This window comes from Sus scrofa, chromosome 6 (genome assembly GCF_054392235.1).
Source record: "Sus scrofa isolate SSC_HxYL_T2T_F1_AM1 chromosome 6, Sscrofa_HxYL_maternal_Yorkshire_Landrace_v2.0, whole genome shotgun sequence".
NCBI classification, from domain to species: Eukaryota; Metazoa; Chordata; class Mammalia; order Artiodactyla; family Suidae; genus Sus; species Sus scrofa.
In genome coordinates this window covers 3,290,437-3,309,202 of record NC_139388.1, presented here as the reverse complement: position 1 = coordinate 3,309,202, position 18,766 = coordinate 3,290,437, and the positions used below count along the sequence as shown (strand labels likewise).

The 18,766-nt window shown below is 55.7% G+C and overlaps 1 protein-coding gene and 1 long non-coding RNA gene across 2 annotated transcripts in view; one reads left to right on the top strand and one right to left on the bottom strand.

Moving 5' to 3' along the window:
* MTHFSD (methenyltetrahydrofolate synthetase domain containing) overlaps positions 1–18,766 on the bottom strand; it is a 135,905-nt gene that overhangs the window by 95,287 nt on the left and 21,852 nt on the right. The gene's annotated exons all lie outside the window — the stretch shown is intronic.
* LOC106510447 (uncharacterized) lies at positions 9,573–16,363 on the top strand. Its single transcript, XR_014805277.1, has 3 exons — positions 9,573–10,141; positions 10,495–15,478; positions 15,791–16,363. It is a non-coding gene; the product is annotated as an uncharacterized LOC106510447 (long non-coding RNA).

Sequence of the window (18,766 nt, the reverse complement as noted above, 5' to 3'; positions counted from 1 at the left end):
CATCGCCGTCTGTGCCCCAAGGTGTGTCTGTCGTGGGTCCTGACTCATGCGGCAAGGTCCTCTCCTCTGACTCAGCAATGCCATTTCCTGCCCACAACCTTCTAGAACTCTTGCACTCTTGACACAATGGAGACCAGCCCACCCCTGATTCACCAGCTCCGTTTTCTGTCACATCCTGTACTTTCCCTGAGGATTTTTCTGTTCCCCTTCTGACCAGAGCCAACGCCAACCAGCCCACAAGCACAGAGAAACGCCAACCAGCCCACAAGCACAGAGAATAGAGACACGGCAGGCAGACTCCGAGATGGTTCAAAAAAATTAAGAGGGAGACCTGGGAGGTCAGGAGGTCCTCGGCCCTTGTCTTGCTGGCATCAAATTCACTGTGTTGAAATTACACAGTTTCTGCATTTCCTTCCTGATTTCCCCCCCACAAGGCCCTGGCAGGGGGACCAGATGGCGTTCCATGTGGCAGAAATGTGCAAAGATCGACCGCCAGCACGTGCAGTTGTTCTGGAAACTGTTCAGACCATTCGTGTGTTCTGTACTTTTTCCCCAAGTAAATAAGGTGGAAAAGCGTCAGGGTTTTCTGCAGGAATCCAGACTCTGGGGAGCAAACACCAGGCCGCGGCTCCCTCTCGCGAACCCTTCCTCCACGAAGCCAGCACGGCTGTCCACTGAGGAAGAGAGCCTGCCACGTCCGAGGGTGGCTTCCGCAGTGAGTGCAGGGAGAGGGGCTGCCAGAAAAGGGCCACCTCCACACCCAGGGAAAACAGCTAAGTCAACAAAAGAAGAGCAAGATCCCACGTTGCAAAACAAGCTGGAAAAACGTTTCTCAGAGCTCTCCTGGCTGCCTCCCGACCATCAGCTCACCCAGATCCTTCGCTCTGCCTCCAGAAACATTTCTCTCAGGAACCCCTCTCGGGCTCCGTCGGCTTCCTCTGTAGGCACAGAAACGAGCTTTTACGATGAAATGCTGCTGGCACTGCTTTTCACAGAGCTCATCACAATACGTTTTAAATGCCTAAGACTAGGTGACATTTTCACATCAGTCATGAGATCATTCGAGAACTGCAGCCAACACCAGACAAAAGCCATTGTGTCGAGAAGTCGATAGTGGTTTTCCTTCCTGCTGAAGTCCGTTCACAATCCAGAGCTAGGTTAACTGGAAGATTTTAAGTCAGGATTCTGCACTTAACTGCACTGTCCCCTATTAAGATCATTTTTAGTTTTTAATTTTTATTTATTATTATTATTATTATTTTGTCTTTTTGCCTTTTCTAGGGCCGCTTCCCGCGGCATATGGAGGGTCCCAGGCCAGGGGTTTCTAGTCGGAGCTGTAGACGCTGGCCTACACCAGAGCCACAGCAACGCGGGATCCGAGCCGCGTCTGCGACCTACACCACAGCTCAAGGCAACAATGGATGCCTAACCCACTGAGCAAGGGCAAGGACCGAACCCGAAACCTCATGGTTCCTAGTCAGACTCATTCACCACTGCGCCACGACGGGAACGCCAAGGTCGTTTTTAGATGAAGCAAAATAAACAAACAGAAAGAGAAGAGAAACAGCAAGGACTGTTACATACCGCACCTGTCTCAGAGGACTAGCAATTGAGAGGTGACCCTGGCCACGCCTAGTCTAGAGCACACAGGTTCCAAAATGCCCCTTTTCTCTTACGTTCAAATGAGGAAATAAGAGACGCGTTTCATGTTTCACGTCCTTCCAAAGGATCTCCCAGATTTACGAACCAAGGGCAAGGATGGAGAGCACGTGCTTTGGACTCAAGAGCCAGCATTTAACTCTTCAGCCTGCTGCTTACAAGACGCGCGATGCTTCACATGCAAATCCCTTCTCCTCTCCCGGCCTGGGCTGTGCCACCTCCCGGGGTCGCAGAGACGGTGGTAAGACCCAAGGCCTAGAAAAGGGCTTCTTAGGTTATCTACCCTCTTTTCTTAGGGCACAAGCTCAGTCCTACAACCACTCTTGTTTTCTTAATTTGCCTCCTATTTGAAAGATTCGATACTTAAAACATAGAGTTGGAGTTCTCATTGTGGCGCAGCAGAAACAAATTCAACCAGGAACCAGGAGGGTGCAGGTTTGATCCCTAGACTCGCTCAGTGGGTTAAGGATCCAGCATTGCCGCCTGCATTGCTGTGGTGTGGCCGGCAGCTGTAGCTCCGATTCAGCCCCTAGCCTGGGAACCTCCATATGCTGGGGGCGCAGCCCTGAAAAGCAAAAAGCAAAAAACAAACAAACAAACAACCCACAGCATCTCTATCTCTGTAGATTTGCAAGGCAAAATAATTCTACGTGATGCACAGGTAGTTTTGCACACTTGAGCACGCGCACACACACACACACGCACGTGTCTTCAGAATGATCATTTTCTCCAAACCACCTTTTAAGAGCCTGTGTGATTTGGGCAGGGATATTGGCTGCTGCTTTCCCAGCGAAGCAAGTTGTCCGAATCTGTTTACTCTCAAATTTATATAAAGAGCTTCATTAGCAACAGCCGTGGACGAAATGCGGCCGCGTGGCACACAGAGGACAGTCCTAAGAGGTCGGTTTACCAAGTTTTGCAGAGTGATTTGTTTTTAATGACTTATGCACACTGATCATAGGCTCTGCTCAAAGCCTCGTTTACTCGGGAAATTCCTGAAACTGCTCTTCATTTTTCCGAGCTCTCTTTCCCCCTTGAAAGTTCACAAACACTCTCTGAAAAAGCAAAGTATTAACACACATCTTCTTGCAGATTAGGAAACATAGATGCTTTGATAGAAAGCAGGTTTGGGTGAAACATTCAGGATAATGAATCAGCTTGCTGGGGTTCTTTCTTTCTTTCTTTCTTTCTTTTTTTAAAAAAACAACTATGGAAAGCCTGACAGCAGAGAAACCTTGATTAAATAAATCCAGAGTAGATTCAAGGACTGGGACGATAATGTCTCTGGAATAACTCCCCGTGCTGAGAGCGTGGTAGAGACCCAGTAAATGCATGCAAATGAGTTAATAAAACCACAGTCTCCCACGTGTTCTACGAAAGGTGGAGAAAGGAGCTGACCTTCTCTTGGGAATCCCGTCCACGGAGCTGCACGGCTCAGACCCACTCTGCCGCCGCCGGGTGTGCTTCCTGGCGGCCTGGACGACGGTGGGATTCTGGGCTGAGTCTTCTGCGTGGGTGCAGGTTGGGGACCCTGCATTAAGGGTACATACAGGGGGGTCGATGCTAAGTGGTAGCCACAGAGGGATGAAGAAAACAACCAGGCACTTGCCTAGAAAATAAGCCCAGTGCGGGCTTGGCCATTCCATTCACGCACACGGTTCAAGAGCCACCATGGATGGGGCAAAATTGACAAAGAAGCCATCCCTGCCCCAGGGGCTTGCAGTCCAGCTGGGAGAGAAGAGCAAGGAGCAAGAAATTAGGTAAATTACAAGGTGCAAATAAGAATGCAATGTGAACAGACAAGAGACAAAACGAGGGAGCCCTGACCACCAGGAGACGTGCTACCAGCCAGATTCGTGTGGAGTCTTGGCTCCACCATAAACCAGATAAACAACCTCCAGTGGTTTCCTACCCTGCCTAGACTTGTGCTTCCTCGGCTGTCAGGCAGGTGCAACGGTGCTCCCCCCTGCAGGACTGCGGTGAGAATCCGGCAGCATGCCGAGGGCCAAGGCAGCCGGAGCAGGCCGCACCGTTCCCACTGTCTACAGGTGGTGGCTGTCCAGCGTTCGCGGGGACTCAGGAGGGGACTGCACCGGAACCGAGTCTCATTACACAGATTAGTGCTCTCCTGCCCACTCGAGAGGCCAGAGGCACTTCCCGGAAAAAAGCTCGTGGGCAAGTAAGCGTGGAAGCGCCAGTCGGGCCGTCTTTGCTGCGAGCCCTTACCTCGCCCTTGTGCGCTCAGCAGCTCCAGGAGGTGGGACGGGCCTGAACCCCAAGTCGTTTCGTTTTCTAAGGAGCGTTGCACAAATCTGTTTGCGACTGAACACCAAGACCGTGAAAGACGCAGCTGGACGTCAACCAAGGTCTGTCCGCCTCCCATTTGGCCTCTTTCCATTGCACGTCTCCTGATGGAGGCAGGAACTGGGTTTTACCCGCGTCACGGTTACCCGGTGCCTCACGTGGTACTTGGAAATTTTAGCTGCTCAATTCAGTGGCTGAGTTCTGAAAGGATTCAACAACGCAACATACGGCAAGAGTGGGCATGTGCTGGGGGCTTGGTGAGCCGTGATTTCCCTCTCTCTTTAGGTAAAAGATCCATTGAAAACTGCCAGATATACGAGTTTCCACTGTGGCTCAGCAGAAATGAACCCAACTAGTATCCATGAGGATGTGGGTTCAGTCCCCGGCCTTGCTCAGTGGGTTAAGGATGCCGAGTTATGGTGTCTGTGGCGCAGAGGCCGGCAGATGCAGCTCTGATTCAACCCCCGGCCTGGGAACTTGCATATGGGAACTTGCGTGTGCTGCACGTGTGGCCCTAAACAAACAAACAAAAAGTGCCAGATACACCAATGGATTTGGATGCAGCAGAGGATTAGAAGTCCGTTTACAGGGCTCCAGGTTCCACACTGTAACCAGCCTTCATGAAACTGCCGCCCGCTAAGTTTTGGTGTGTCATCAAAGAAGAAAACATGCGATGATCTGGAAAAGCTTATCCAAATACTCCTCCTCCTCCAACAACCTGTGTGAGGTAAATTTTCTTCAGACCCTTCAATCCAAACAGAGTATAACAGACCGAAGTCAGAAGCAAAGTCAAAATTGAGTGGTCTTCTGGTCTAACAGACCTTACAGAGACCTGCAAAATTGCTAAAACAATGCTACTCTTCTCACTGATTTTTTTTTTTTGGGGGGGGAGGATATATTATTAATGCTTCGTAAAAGTGAAGTGTTTGGGTTAGGAGTTTATTATTGCTGCTTTAAAATATTCTAAACATATTCTAAAGGTTTCTCAGTTGTAAATTCGACCACAGTGAATATTAATAGATATAATCCACAGACACTGAACACTTTGGAACTCTCAGTGATTTTTTTTAAGATCGTAAAGGGGTTCTGAGACCAAAAAAGTTTGAAAACCACTGCTCAAACTAAGCATTTCCTGAAAGTCTTCCCCCCAGACTGAAATCCGTGTGGGAATGGCTCCCGAGATGCCAGAGGAGCTTAGAGGCATGGTCGCGGCGTTCCTAGGAAAACGCCCCCTGCAGGACGAGTCTCGCTCTGGGGATCTCGATGTTCTGAGTCTTTCACAGCCACGTTAACATTGTTTACAGAGATTTCTTTTTTTTGTCTTTTTTTTTTTTGCTATTTCTTGGGCCGCTCCCGCGGCATATGGAGATTCCCAGGCTAGGGGTCGAATCGGAGCTATAGCTGCCGGCCTACACCAGAGCCACAGCAACACCAGATCTGAGCCGAATCTGCGACCTACACCACAGCTCACAGCAATGCCGGATCGTTAACCCACTGAGCAAGCGCAGGGACCGAACCCGCAACCTCATGGTTCTTAGTCGGATTCGTTAACCACTGCGCCACGACGGGAACTCCTGTTTACAGAGATTTCTTAGAACTATACGAAGGGGAAAAGTCAAAATGGGCCCATTATTCAGACAGGGAAAAAAAAGGTGCAACGTTGAGACAGAGCCAAAGAGCAGATCCTGGGTGTAAGCCCCCTGCTATGGGGGAGGAAGATCCCAGCGGCCCAAACTTGCCGGGAGCCTCTGCAGCCCGGGAAACGGTGCCGGACCCGGCTTTTCTCATGACACACCCATGGTTTGGCCTGTGGCCTCGGCTGCAGTCGTCCAGGGAATAGCTTGCAGTCTTCTGGCCCCTGTTCACTTCCATCACCGCCGAAAGCAGGAATTATCCAAGTGGGTGGAAAAAAAATGTGAACAATTTAAGAACCAACACTTAGAGGTAAACAAGGGCCTGGCCGCCCTCCGGCTTGCTGCTCCCCGAATTTGCTTCCAACGCCGCCCGCCCGCTGTCCACGGCTCGCCGGAGGAGTGATGGATCCCAAGGCCTGAGAGGCAGGGCTGATTTAAAGCGACAGGCGGGGCCCGTGTCCTTGCAGTCTGCAAACCCCGGCCTCCCTGAACTGACCCCGTTACGGCCTGGGCTCCATTTCCCACACACGGCACTGAAAACTGATGCTGAACACCAGACCGCAAGGGGCTTTTTATCTTAGCTGTCAGCCTGAAATACATTCAGAACTCAGAGCAATTATGGAAACATTTGGGTCTCCTGAACTTTTCACTGCTGGGTTTCTCTCCCAAATAAAATGAAATGAAGCTTAGTTCTTTGGGGATTAATATAAACAAAGATCATAGAAGCATCTAGTGAACGGGGCAGGGGCGGAGATCACAGACTATGAATGAGCAGCTTCACTTGCGAGAGCATCGCGGGGCGGGGAGGCAAGCGCCCCGGGGCGGCCCTTGCCGGGAACACAGCTAATGCTTCTAATTAGAACCCAGGAAGATGTTGTTTCAGCTCCCCCACCTCTGCCGCTCTACAGCTCCAAGGTCCCGCACAGCACCAAATGCAAATATCTTTTTTTTTAGGAAGAAAAAGGAGGTGCTCAGAGGGTCTAGAGGGAAGAAGGGATTTTTGAAGTATGCAGTAAGTCAACAGACCCGTGAGCAGTGGGACAGTAAAATTTCACAGCCAGGCTTTGATCTGGATTTCAGAAAAATGAAGCCATAAATGTAGAATGTTTTATGAACCCCAAAATAAGAAACTCTTTGTCTTTTATCTAAAATGTCCACTGAGAAAAATCAGAGGATTATCTAAACGTCGAGCTCATTATATTTTATTTGTGGCAGGGTAAAAAGAGATCACGAAAATATTTACTGAGGTTTATTTTAACTGAAAATAAACTCGATGTCATTTAAAACACATATACATATATTTTCAAGCGGGTTTCAGTGGACAAATCCATCAGTCCAAACAGGTAGAAATGAATGCCTTTCCTGCTGAGACGGAGATGCCCCCCGAGGCTGCCCCGGCCTCCGTGAAAGTTTCCTTCTGTCGTCAGCTCCGCAGGTGAAAATCCTCCCACCGCCCTCGCCACCCCCAGCTCGCTCCTTGGAGGACGAGGACGCCTCTGGACTTCGGCTGCCGTCGTTTGGACGCGAGGCTGAGCAAATGGACTCGTGCGCACCCCCCCACCCCCGCCGCCCCTGCCGCCTCCGCCTGGAGTTTCTGTGCCATCTGATGTCCTCTTTCAAAGAGGGAGTTGGAGAGAGACCCGTCTGAGCGGAGTGCTTAGGGGAGACCTCTCCCCTTAGAGAAGTAGGCAGCCCTCTCCCCCCACCCCCACCCCCAGCCACAAAGATAGGGAGGGGGCGCCAGCTGCCCACTCAGCCAGTGTCTCCCCTGAGCGCCCGCAGCGGACTTGGGTCGGAAGGGGCTGCTTCACCCCTCTGGGCCTCCATCTCCTTTCCTGGAGGACCAAGGGCCACCGGTGCTCACCCCAAGGAGTCCCCATGGGCATCGGGCGAGATGGGGCAGGCGGCGGTGCCTGGCGCCCAGGGATGCTCACAGCAGGGGGACAAAGCCAGGCTAAGACCTCTCCCAGGGCCAGGCGCCCTCAGCCAGGGCCCCCTCAGCTTCCCCTGAGCCCGAGTTCCAGCTGCCAGGATGTGAGCTGGCTCTCCTCGGCAAGCAAAGCCGCTGTAGGTGAGTTTGCCCAGAGAAAACCAGGGGCCTCCCCCGAATACTCTCCAAACGGACCCCGTGCCCTCTCACGCTGCTTTCCCACTGCACAGCTGCATTCCTGGAGGATGACTCGGTGCCAAGGCGTTTTTAATAGAAACGACCCTGTGGTCCACAGCCACCCCGGGAGGCGGATGGGCCGTCAGGAGAAGGTCATTTACAAATGTGGAAACAGGCAGGAGGACCTGGCGGCCGGGTTCTAACCAGGCCGAGTCCCCACTGCAAACCCTGGGGCCGTGACACTCATCTCAAAACCCTCGCTGTGTCCATTGCTTTCTCGCCTAAAACGTTGTAAAAGGAAAAGCAACCCCTTTCTCGAAAGTCTCGGATGGTTTGTTTGATTATTCTGCTCTTTGAGACAAATAATGGGAGATTTAGACAGTTTTTTTTTTTTTTTTTTAGTTTCATGTCTTAACCTAATATCCTCCAATGTCATGTGATAATATCAGAAACTGGGAGCTTTTCTCTTATGCTGAGTCAAATGCTGAGAACAGAAAGGAACCAGCTCTAAAAATCCTTTGCATTCACCGACTTCTCTGCACGATGGTGGCCACTCTTGCTGCGAAAATGCTTCTACTTACGCCCTTTGTGCTAAGTGGGATAGGGTCCGATATTTAATGACTTACTCCCCAAAGCTTCAAGGAGCCAACACTGGCCCAATGATGATAGAAGCCATTGTGACAGGTGACACCGCGACGGGAAAACCAGGCAGATGCCTCACCAGTGCCCTACGCTCTGGTTTGCTCTCTGAGCCCAGGGCCTGCTTTAGCGCTTGTCACGTAGTAGATGCTTAAGCAGACCAGCCAGCGGCCTCTTCTCCCCGGAGGTGGGTCCCCTCTGGACAGGTGCCTCTGTGCCCACTTCACAGGCGGGCAGGCTGAGGACAGAAGAGTGCCCCAACTCCCGCAGGGCCATGCGACCTTTCAAGGCCACTGTGCCTGTGAAGTTAGCCTACCTGTGGGGGAGGGCAGGAGCGGACCTGAGCAAGAAGGAAATACTCCCAGAGAATGGAAAGCAGAGAGCAGCGGTCTGTGCCAGGTGCCCGGAGGTGGAAGGCCTCGTGACCCCGCACCCTTGAACTCGAGCGTATAAGGTGCCAGCCTGGAGGAGAGTGGCGCTCAGGATGCCAGAATGCCGCCGGTGCAAAGCCGCTGCCTGTCCCGTTACGAGGCCACCCCCATGGAGCCCTCCAGGAACCAACCCGAGACCCAGGAGTGCCTGCCCCCGCTGCCCCTGCACTTCTGCATGTGCCCTCACTGCCAGGGGAGCGGCTTCCTCCCACCTCTTTTTGCAAAGTGCTTTGCCCAAAGTTTGTGCACTGTCTCCGGGTGCCCTGGTCCTGCAGGTCGTAACCCATTAGTGGGTCACGAGGTCAGAGGAAGGTGAGACGTCCATCAAGGGAAAAGTACAACAGGGCAGAACAGAATAGACCAGTGCACATTCCACGTGGAAGGAAGGGGCTCCGTCTCTGAGACATTTATGCGGTTGTGCACGTGTGTGCGTCTGTGTGAGTATGCATGTGTGCACGTGTGCAGCTTGGGCACGTGAGTCAGGGCTGCAGCATGCTGCTGTAGACAGGGACACAGAACATAGCGGCTCAACAAGCTAGAATGACACTTCCCTCTCCCACGGACCCACCAAGGTGGGCAGGGGGCCGGGAGAGCAAACTCTGGGGGGTCGTGTAGACCCAGACTCCTCCCACTCTGCCCCCCTCCCTGCCCCGAGTGAGACCCTCACCAGCCCCACTAACCCCCGCCTCAGGAGGCCGTGGGGAGGGAGGAAGGGGAGGCAGGTGTTTCCGTTTCCAAGGACTGGCCGGAGGGCGCACACGGCTCCTCCCATAGGCTGCCGGCGGAGCCTCGTCCCCAGGTCACACCCACTTGCCAGGAGAGACTGATGGGAAACGCAGCCTTCCCGCTGAGCGCCCAGGCCCCACCCAAACTCAGCTAACAGCGGGCCAGGGAGCATGGGGCCGGGGAGCACCCTCCGCTGCCCCGGACATTCTTGCTGGGGTGTGTCTGAGACTGTTTGAAGCCATCGCCTTATGGACACTCGACCTGTGGGAAACCCCAAGGTCTCCCAATCTCGTAGAAAGGGCACGGCTGGTCTCCCGCACAGCTCGCCTGCAGTCCCGGTCAGCGCTAAGTGTCACACGCACCGGACGCTCGGCCTCCCGCCCCTCGGCACCGCAGCCGGGAGCCGGGGACGCCTCGAGCAGAGTGGGGTCATGACCCCCCACACAGGGGTCAAGGGGCACGATGACGGGCTGCAGGTAAAAACCGTGGAGCTCCGCTTTTCTCGAAATCCTCTCTCCCGGGGCTGAAGAGGCGCTGGAGACGGGGCCAGCGAGTCAGCCGATAAGAGGCTGTGAACTTCCCTTCCCACTCTGAGCAGCCCGACCAGGCGGTGGATTTCATGAGAACAGCTCTCTCCTGAGGTTTGTGCTAATTCCTTTCCCCACTGGGCTGGGAACGCCAGACAGCTGGCTGGTGGGGTCCAGGGTGTCTGCGTCTGTCCTGACAGCCCCTGGGAAGCGTGGAGTCCAAGGACACGGGGAGGAGGGGGGCTCCGGGAACCTGCAGCCGTGTGAAATCAGCTCTGCGTTCACGAGGGGTCCCACTGCTTGGGTTTCTGGCTCCTTCTCGGGACCGGTTCTGATTCCATGGCCCTGGCCACAGGGGACGCGTCACCTTCCTGCCTAAGGCAGAGGAGAGAGCCCTGCGTGCGTGCCCTGGTTTCGTCCCCCCGGAGCTGCGTGACCTTGACGAGGGGCCTTTCCTTCTCTGTTAGCATCTCCAGATGATCCCATGGAAATGCTGCTATCACCGTATCCGGGGTTAGACCAGGTCGTCTTCTGAGAGCCCCTAACCTCTTGCCACTCTGATAACCAGCAGTGCCGGGAACTGAATCCAGGTTGGTCCATTCCAAGCCACCAGCCTTCTCCCCTTCCCAGAAGTCCAGGAGGCAGGGGTCAGAGTGCAGCCTGCACTTCACTTCGCCCTGTGTGGAGCCCATGACTCAGGCTCCCTGCCCTCCTCAGCCTCTCCTCTGTAAGAAGCGGGCCAGTAACAGCCCCCTCCCGGGGTTTATGACCAAACGCGTCCAACTTTCAGGACAGCACAAGACATGCTGGCTGCCATGGCCACGGTGCTTCCTATTCCCACGGATGTGCCGGGTTCTTTCCTCTGATGAGCCCAAGGTCTAGGTCAGGACTCCACGCAGGGCGCACTCCGCACCAGGTCCACGCTGAGGCACAGCTGCTGTCCCCTGCCCTCTCCACTGTCTGGGTGGAGCCGTGGAAGCCTCACAGGCCTGGCCAGCTGATGGCCGCTGCCGGGTGAGCCTTGCTGCCGGCTTGGCGTGGGCGTGTGGGGGTCTTTGACCTTCTGCAAGATGTGCAGCTTTTCACAGAAACGGAGGCCACCTTTGCAATCTGGAAAATATCTAATTGCCTCTCACAGGTTCGAAAGCAGCCCCCCCACGCCCCCACGGAGGGCAGAGGCCTCCCCAAGCCAGGAGAGCCTCTGATTGGCCCTGGCAGGGTGGAGAGAGGGTCAGATGCTGCTCCTGCTGTGGGGTCAGGCGGAGCCCTCGGGAGGGCGGGGGTGGCGGTGTACAACAGATGAGATGACTTCGTGCCCCAATAAGGAAGCACAAAGCCCCCTCGTGCAGAGGAGGCGGCGGGAGGGAGGGGCCTTAGCGCCCCAGCACAGTGCCTGCCTCACTCTCACAGCTGCGTCGAGTCCGCGAAGCCGCTGATGCCCCGCCACGTGGCACTCCCGGCCAGTTCACGGGCCTTGCTTCAGCTCGAGGCTGAGAGGCCTGGCTCCCTGCTCCCAGCACTTAGCGTCCAAATTTCTGGTGTCCTGGGAGAAGCCCAGCATATCCCCTCTGGTGCCTTCCCAACCGGAGCCACGGGCAGAAGGCGCCGGAGACAAAAAGGGGCCCAGAAGGCGTTTTCAGATGGAAGGAGAGGGAAATCTCTTTTCCATTTCTCCATGGAGGACCCAAGGATAAAGCTGATTACTGCTCGCCCTCCAGCTCCGGGACGCTCCAACCTGCAAACCACAGCCTGAAAGAGAAACCTCTGCTGCCAGAGGTGCTGATGGGGAAACGATTTAGACCTTTGAAAGTTAAGCAAGGGGTTTATCTTTGGGTCTTAAATTCGGCAGAAAGGTCAGGATAGAAATGAGGTCTCCCCCCAAATGCAAGTCTGATCTACCGTTACCGTGCTGGACACGGAAACTCAAGCCGAACAGCCACGTCTGTGCCTTGCGGGCCCCTACACAGGATCTCAGGATCGCCTGATGTGTTAGGAGGTGACTCGGAGTAAAAGCTCTCTTGGGGGACTCAATCAGGCCTGGGTTTAGATCCCAGCTTGGCCCCTCTTATGATCTGGGCCACTTCTGTGACTCTCTGAGCCTCAGCTTCCTCCTCTGGGAAATGGGCACACAACCACCCTGAACAGAACCTTTTGAAAGTGACAGGCTCCGACATGAACAGGGACCCACCCCAGCAAACCAGGGCTGTCTCGGGAGTCAGCACCCAGAATGCGCTCCAAGAACGCCACCTCGGCTTGGGGCCTCCCGTTCTCAAGCCCAGGTCCTCTCGGACACCCCCTCGCAACTCTGAAGTTTGTTTTGGTGGCCAGTGGCGGAGACAGGGAGGGTGGTTCCTACTCTGACGAGGCAGGTGAGCTGACCCTGGAGCAGAGGCTACCCCGTTTTATGTGCCTGTTGCGGACGTGAGGTGGGGCACTCCCTTCGGCGACATCGGAGTGGAGCTGCTGTCCCAGAGGCGTCCAGGGGGCGTTTTGCAGACCCTCCCTGGCCCCGGTCAGGCCCTGTCTGCAGGGCCCAGCATCTGAGAAGCCCCTTGGAGCTGGCGGCTCGTCGTCGGCCGCCTTCCTCCGGGCACCACGCTGACGTTTCTCCTTCACCATCTTCGAAGCTGCCCGTCCTTTTCAGGAGAAGAAGGCAAGGCCGTGGTCTGACGTTCCAGGAACCCCTGAAGGAGGAATGCGGAAAATCCAACGGGCTGGGCCCCATCCAGCGGGTCCTCCGGGGAGAGAAGGGATTTCGCAGGCTAATGGCTGGGCCTCCGACGCTGACATCTTCTTATGATGTACTTAAGTCCGGTTTGTTTTGCTTTCTGTCTCCACAACAATTACCGAGATTTATTTTTTATTGCTCCGGTTCACTCTGCCAGGACCACACTTCCTTTTCTCTTTAAAGGAACAGCCACCCCGCATGGAGGGGCCTAGGAAGTGAGCATTTTCAATTGCAAAAATGAAAATAAACAAGGCTGCACGCCTCTTCTGGAGCAGGCCGCTGCTTCCCCGGTGCGCAGTGCCAGAGGGGCTTCTGGCTCTTCTCTGCTCGACACATGGGTTCACCCCGCGACTCCGCTGCAGCCCCCGCGAGGCCGGTTGTCACAGAGACACTGTCTTCCCTGGGGGGCTCCTCAGAGGACCCCCGGGAGCTCAAAGGCACTTTGTTCTCAACGCCGGGTGACGGGGAAGAGGAGTGTGAGTTTCCCAGTGCTGCTGTGCCTTTCCAAGGTGCCAGTTTGGACTGAGGGCCCCGTGGGTGTCCGGTATCTGGCCTGGCCCTGTCTTTCCTGGGAGGCCCTCTGCTAGGAAGGTGAAGCGCCCTGCCGGTGCCACGCGGCGAGGCGGGGCCATTCCATGGAGGGAGAGGGAGCACCAGGGCCAGGTGGGCACCGTCCCTCCAGATCCTGGCTGTGGGACCCGGGAAAGGCACGCCCCCTCTCTGAGCCCTGGTTTCACCCCGGGAAACCCCTGCCTGCTTGGTGGCTGTGAGCATCCCCGAGACCACGGGTGGCAATGGGCTTGCCAGCCTGGCCAAGGTGCCCGTGATATGATGAATGGCGTGTAATGAATGGCTGCATCTTGAGACAGGAGATGGACCTGGATTCTCCGGGTGGGTCCCATGCAACGACAAGGGCCTTCTAAGAGGGAGGCAGGAGGTCAGAGTCACAGGAGGAGATGTGACGACAGAAGTAGAGTGACATGGGCCCACCAGCCAAGGGAGTGGGCGCCTCGAGAAGCTGGAAAAGGCACAGGAACGATTCTCCTCTGGCGCCTCCAGAGGGAACCAGCCCTGCGACACCCTGACCCGACCCAGTGAGACCCACTTCTGACCTGCCGACGGTGAGAGCCCACCTGTGTCCTTTAGGCCTCTAGGTCTGTGGTCACTCGCTCCAGCAGCGCCAGGAAGGGAGCGCAGTGCCGGAAGCGGCCATCGCATCATCAGCAGTGGGGGCGAGCCTGCCCCCCGGCTGCTCTCAGGCTCCACGTTGGCCTCCCATGCCCTGGGAAGGCACGCCTGTCCCTCCATGCCCTCGTTCCCTCATTCATTCCTTCCTGAGCACCCAGAGTCCGCGAGACTCGCTGGGCCGATGCCCCCTGCCCTCGCTTGCTCCCCCATCTTGGGCGGAGCCAGAGTTACCTTCCAAAACCAGGTCAGGCCACACCCCCTCTGCCTAGGCCCCGTCCCCGTGTCCTGGTCCTTCCTCTGCCCTCCCTCTGGCTCTGCCTCCTGGCCCAGGGCACCCGTGCCAGCTGCTGCCCCTCGGTGCATGTCTCCCCCCGGGGGTGGGGAGGGGGGACACTGCCTCCCCCTCTTTGGGTCTTTACTCTTCTGCACCTTCTAGCCAGGCCCTCTCGAGCGCCCTCTCCCCTCTCCTGCTTCAGCCCCGTCCCTTCGCAACCCCCACATTTTCCTCTTAGGCATATGCTTTCCGTCTCCCCGCTGGAAGTAAGCACCTTCAAGGCAGAGGTTTTCACTGATTTGTTCCCCGAGGTATCCTCAGTGCCTGCACACAGCAGGGACTCAACAAACAGTTGCAGAATAAATGAACACAGGCTACGGTCTTTAAAGCCAGATTCCGAGCAGCTCTTCAAACTCTTCTAGAGTCTCAGCATTTCATGTTCTACTTGCATTGGCTGCTGGCTCTTCTGGAAACACAGCTCTTGTTCAGGCCTCTGTAATTCTGCACAGGTGAACTCCTTCTCGGCCTGGTGAACTCCTATTCGTCCTTCAAAACCCAGCTCCTTTGCAGACCTTCCTCTAAATCTTTCATTCCCGCTGTTTGGTTCCCACCGCCCCCCCCATGCATTTCTAAAACACTTCATGCTTCCTTTTATTGGCGAATTCATTGTTTAGAGTTTGACTTTTTTTCCTCTTTTTCTGGCCGCCCTGTAGCATGTGGACTTCCCGGGCCAGGGATCAAATCTGAGCCAGAGTGAAAACATTCACCACAGCTGCGGTAACACCAGATCCTTAACCCACTGCATCAGGCAGGGGATTGAACTCGCATCCCTGCCACTGTGGAGACACCACGGATCCCATTGCACCACAGCGGGAATTCCAGAGTTTTTTTTAAACCCATCTGTTTCCCTGATCAGACTGTTAAGATGACTCTTCCTTGTTTGTTTCCTGTGCCATCTAGAGACTCCCTGACTCACAGCAGATGAACAGAAACACTGAGTGGATGGATGGACGGATGGGTTGGGTGGGTGGGGACAGAAACTCTGTCTCATTGGACTCTGGGTCTTACTCACGGAGCACAGTCTCTGGTACCCAGTAGGTATCCAGGGAACTCTCTCACCCGTGAGGACAGGGACGTAGCTCTGCTTTGTCCACTGCTGCGATCCCGGTCCTAGAGCAGCGTCTGGCTCGTAGCAGGCACCCGGAAATGCTTGACGAGTGAGTGCAGATGGGCACCTGCTTCCACCAGCCCTCTCCCCGAGGTGAGCGATGGCCGGGGCTGCAGAAGGCGAAGGGGCCTCTAGCTGCCCTGAGGTCTCTCCCTCCAGCCTCACACACACGCGTCCACACAGATCAGAACATGTTTGATGGGGGGAGAGGGGAAGGGGTCTCTGAGGCCAAATCTCCCCTTAAATAAGGGCACCACTCACACTGCATGAGCGCCCACCCTAAGGACCTCATTTTAAATAGTCACGTCTGGAACCCCCGCCCCCCGCCCCATTTGCCCGATGGCCACGCTCCCAGGCTCCCGGTGGAGACTTCCACACAAGAATCCAACCCTATCGCCCTGGCAGGACCCGCATCCGTCCGTGTCCACCGTCACGAACGCCTCCTTCCTCCAGCTGCCCGGGCACTTCCACGTTCCTCTTCTACGTGTGCCCTGAGTTTAAACTCCGTGCAGGCAGGGAGCTTGGTTTGGCTGGTACGCTGCTGTGTCTCCGCACCCCCGAATCACGCCTGGCACATAGTAGGGGCTGGATAAATGTTTGCTGAATGAGTGAACGTGAGACCCGCCTCCCGCGTCCTCTGTTAGACTGTGCGCCCGCCCAGGGCAGGTCCGCGGTGGCTCTCTCGGGGCAGATACTCGGCGAATGCTTGGGGAGTAGAATCACTCTTTGGGCCAGCAGCGAAATTTCCTGTGACTCAGTAAATCACTTTAGCTAATGAAGGAATAACAATCCCAGAGGAACAGAAGTTTCAACTATGCAGATTATTTCTGAGTTTTTAAAAGTGTCTCTTCAAAGAAATAAGTCCCCAGGGACTGCCGGCTCTCCAGAAAGCCTGACTTTCCACTCTCTTAAGCAGCTCATGTTGGCCCCGAGACAAGATCCAGTTGGTGGTTTTAATAAATAATGCTTTTTGTGCTACGAGAGTAACATTGAGCAAATGTACAGAAGTAGAAGGAATTAAGAAAAAAATAACCCTCCCGCCACAGACAGCCAGGTTGTTAACATGTCATTGTATTTCCTCCCGGCCTTTTTTTCTGTGTCTATTTTTATGTGGTGATAAATTAAGTGCAATTGGGTGGCTCTTCGATGAAACAAAAATCCATCTTGAAAATACTCTCCAGCTTCCCCACCACTCGCAAACCCCGGAGGCGCTGGCCTGCAAGGGTGGGAGCCTGGATGGGGCTGGAGGGAGGTGGGGGACAGGCTGAGGGCTTGGGTCTGGGGGGAGGCACCGGAGCGGCTGGTCCTGGGCAAGGTCGTGCCCAGAATCCCAGTACTTGCTGCCCGCGTGGATGGCACTACTGCGATGGGTGTACAACAAGGACCAACACTGTGCCCTAAAACCCATCCTGGCCTGAGCTCCCAGTTCGTCGGCAATTTGCACGTTTCCAATGACAAGGCCCCGCTGAGCATGGGTGGGAAAGTGGCGGCTTCCCACTGGGCGAGCGGCTCCCAGTCGGCTGGGACCCAGGACAAGGCTGTTGGCATTTCGCAGGGGAAATGATACATCCCCACGGCCGAAAGCAATGGGGCCGATTCAGGCTTTGTGGTGGCCGCTGATGTCATTTCAGAGAAACAGCTAAAGAGCTGTTTTGTTTTTCAGACTGTGTCTCTGAAAATTGTCTTCTTTAAAAAAAAAAAAAAAATTCTGATTTGATCCCATTGTGGATGTTCCAAACCCCAAACCTCTAATCCAGGCCTGCCTGAAGGCCCCTGCCCCGGGCCGGGGCCGGCGCCGGGCGCTGGCTGCTGACCGGGAAGGCGGAGGTCGCCCGGTTCAGTCCACCGCAGAGCTCGCGGCTGAGACCCTCGTCTGCTGCTGGCTTGCTGGGGGGCCCGGGAGTGGGTGGAGGGCAGGGAGGCCAGAGAGAGGGGCTGTCAGGAGACGCCAGTCGAGGGCATTTGTCTTCCCGAAGGCCGCTGTGGCTGTCCGAGAATGCCACGGAGTGCCTTCCAAAATTCTCTCTGCAAGTGTGCGGGGGAGGCTCACCCTTGGCTGACACGCTGGGAACGTCGGAGTGCCGTCGGCTGGGCTGGCACTCAAATCCGGATCAACGGGAGAGCAGGAGGGGAGCCATGGAAAGGGTTAAAACAGGCCTCCTCTCAGCCAGGAAGCCCCCTCCACAACCCCCATCTGCTCTGCCCAGTCTCCCACGCTGGAAAGGACCCCCATGGCTCCTTCCCACAGTCCCAGAATGTGACACTGCTGGCAGGGTGGGTGGAGCATGGTTGGCCACTATTGTAACTAGGCTGGGTTGCTCACACTGAGGCCCTACTGTGTGGCCACGTTCAGCGCCAGGGCCTTCCTGTATGCCATCCACGCGCATCCTCAGGGCAACACTGTGGGCGGTCCGTTTTCCAGACGGAGAGACTGGGGCTCGGAGGGGTGAAGGCCACCCCACTGGAAACAGCAGCGCTGGGATGCACATGCGGGGCTGATGGATTTTCCTCATTTCTTGCACGCACTGCCTTTAGGCAGGGGCTGCTACAGCGGGTTGAATGTGCCCCCCACCCCTCAGGAAACACCCACGTCCTGCCAGGACCTCACTTGGAAAAGCAGTCTCTGCAGATGCAGTCAAGGATCCTGAGGTGAGAAATGTTCTCGTAAGAGGCGAGAGGGAGGCGATGCTGCGTAGGAGACAGGGCCGTGCGGGGGCGGAGGCAGAGGCTGCTTCTTCACCTCTCCTCGTGGTGCTCCCGGGCTGCTCAGAGGCCGCCTCACGATCCTCCTTCTACAGATGGACGCCCTGAAGCCCACAGAGACTCAGTGGCTCCTACCAGGCATGGGCTGTGCACCCGTTACCAAAGCGAGCTGTGTAACGAGCAGCCCCCACAGTAATACAAGGCCATGTGCACAGAGGTGCGGCTGCTCAGGGTCACCTCGTAGGTTCATCTCTTTCTGTCCCCAACCACACCCATCAGCCCCATCCATCTCCCCCTGCTCTGGCCCCCACCAACTGCCCCCCGCCTGCCACCATCGACGTGGAGGTGAGTGGACACCTGGGCATCTCACACATCAAAGATTCATAGAGCAAGTGTCCCAGGATAGACCCGCAGAGGCTGCCTGGCCTTTTCCAAGGCACCTGGGGGCCACAGGTAGAGCTGGGGGTCTGCCACGCACTATTCAGGATGCGCCCCGCCCCCGACAAAGGCCGTCACAGAAAGCCCTGCAGCCTTCTGAGGCCCACACTGTGCAGAGTCTCGTGCCCCGGCCAGGGCGGCCCTCATCCTCCTCGGCCACGTGGGCGCAGCCGCATCCCGGGGAAACACCAGTGACGCAAGCTCTTCCAGCAACAATGGCCACAGTGCTGCCAACCTCCT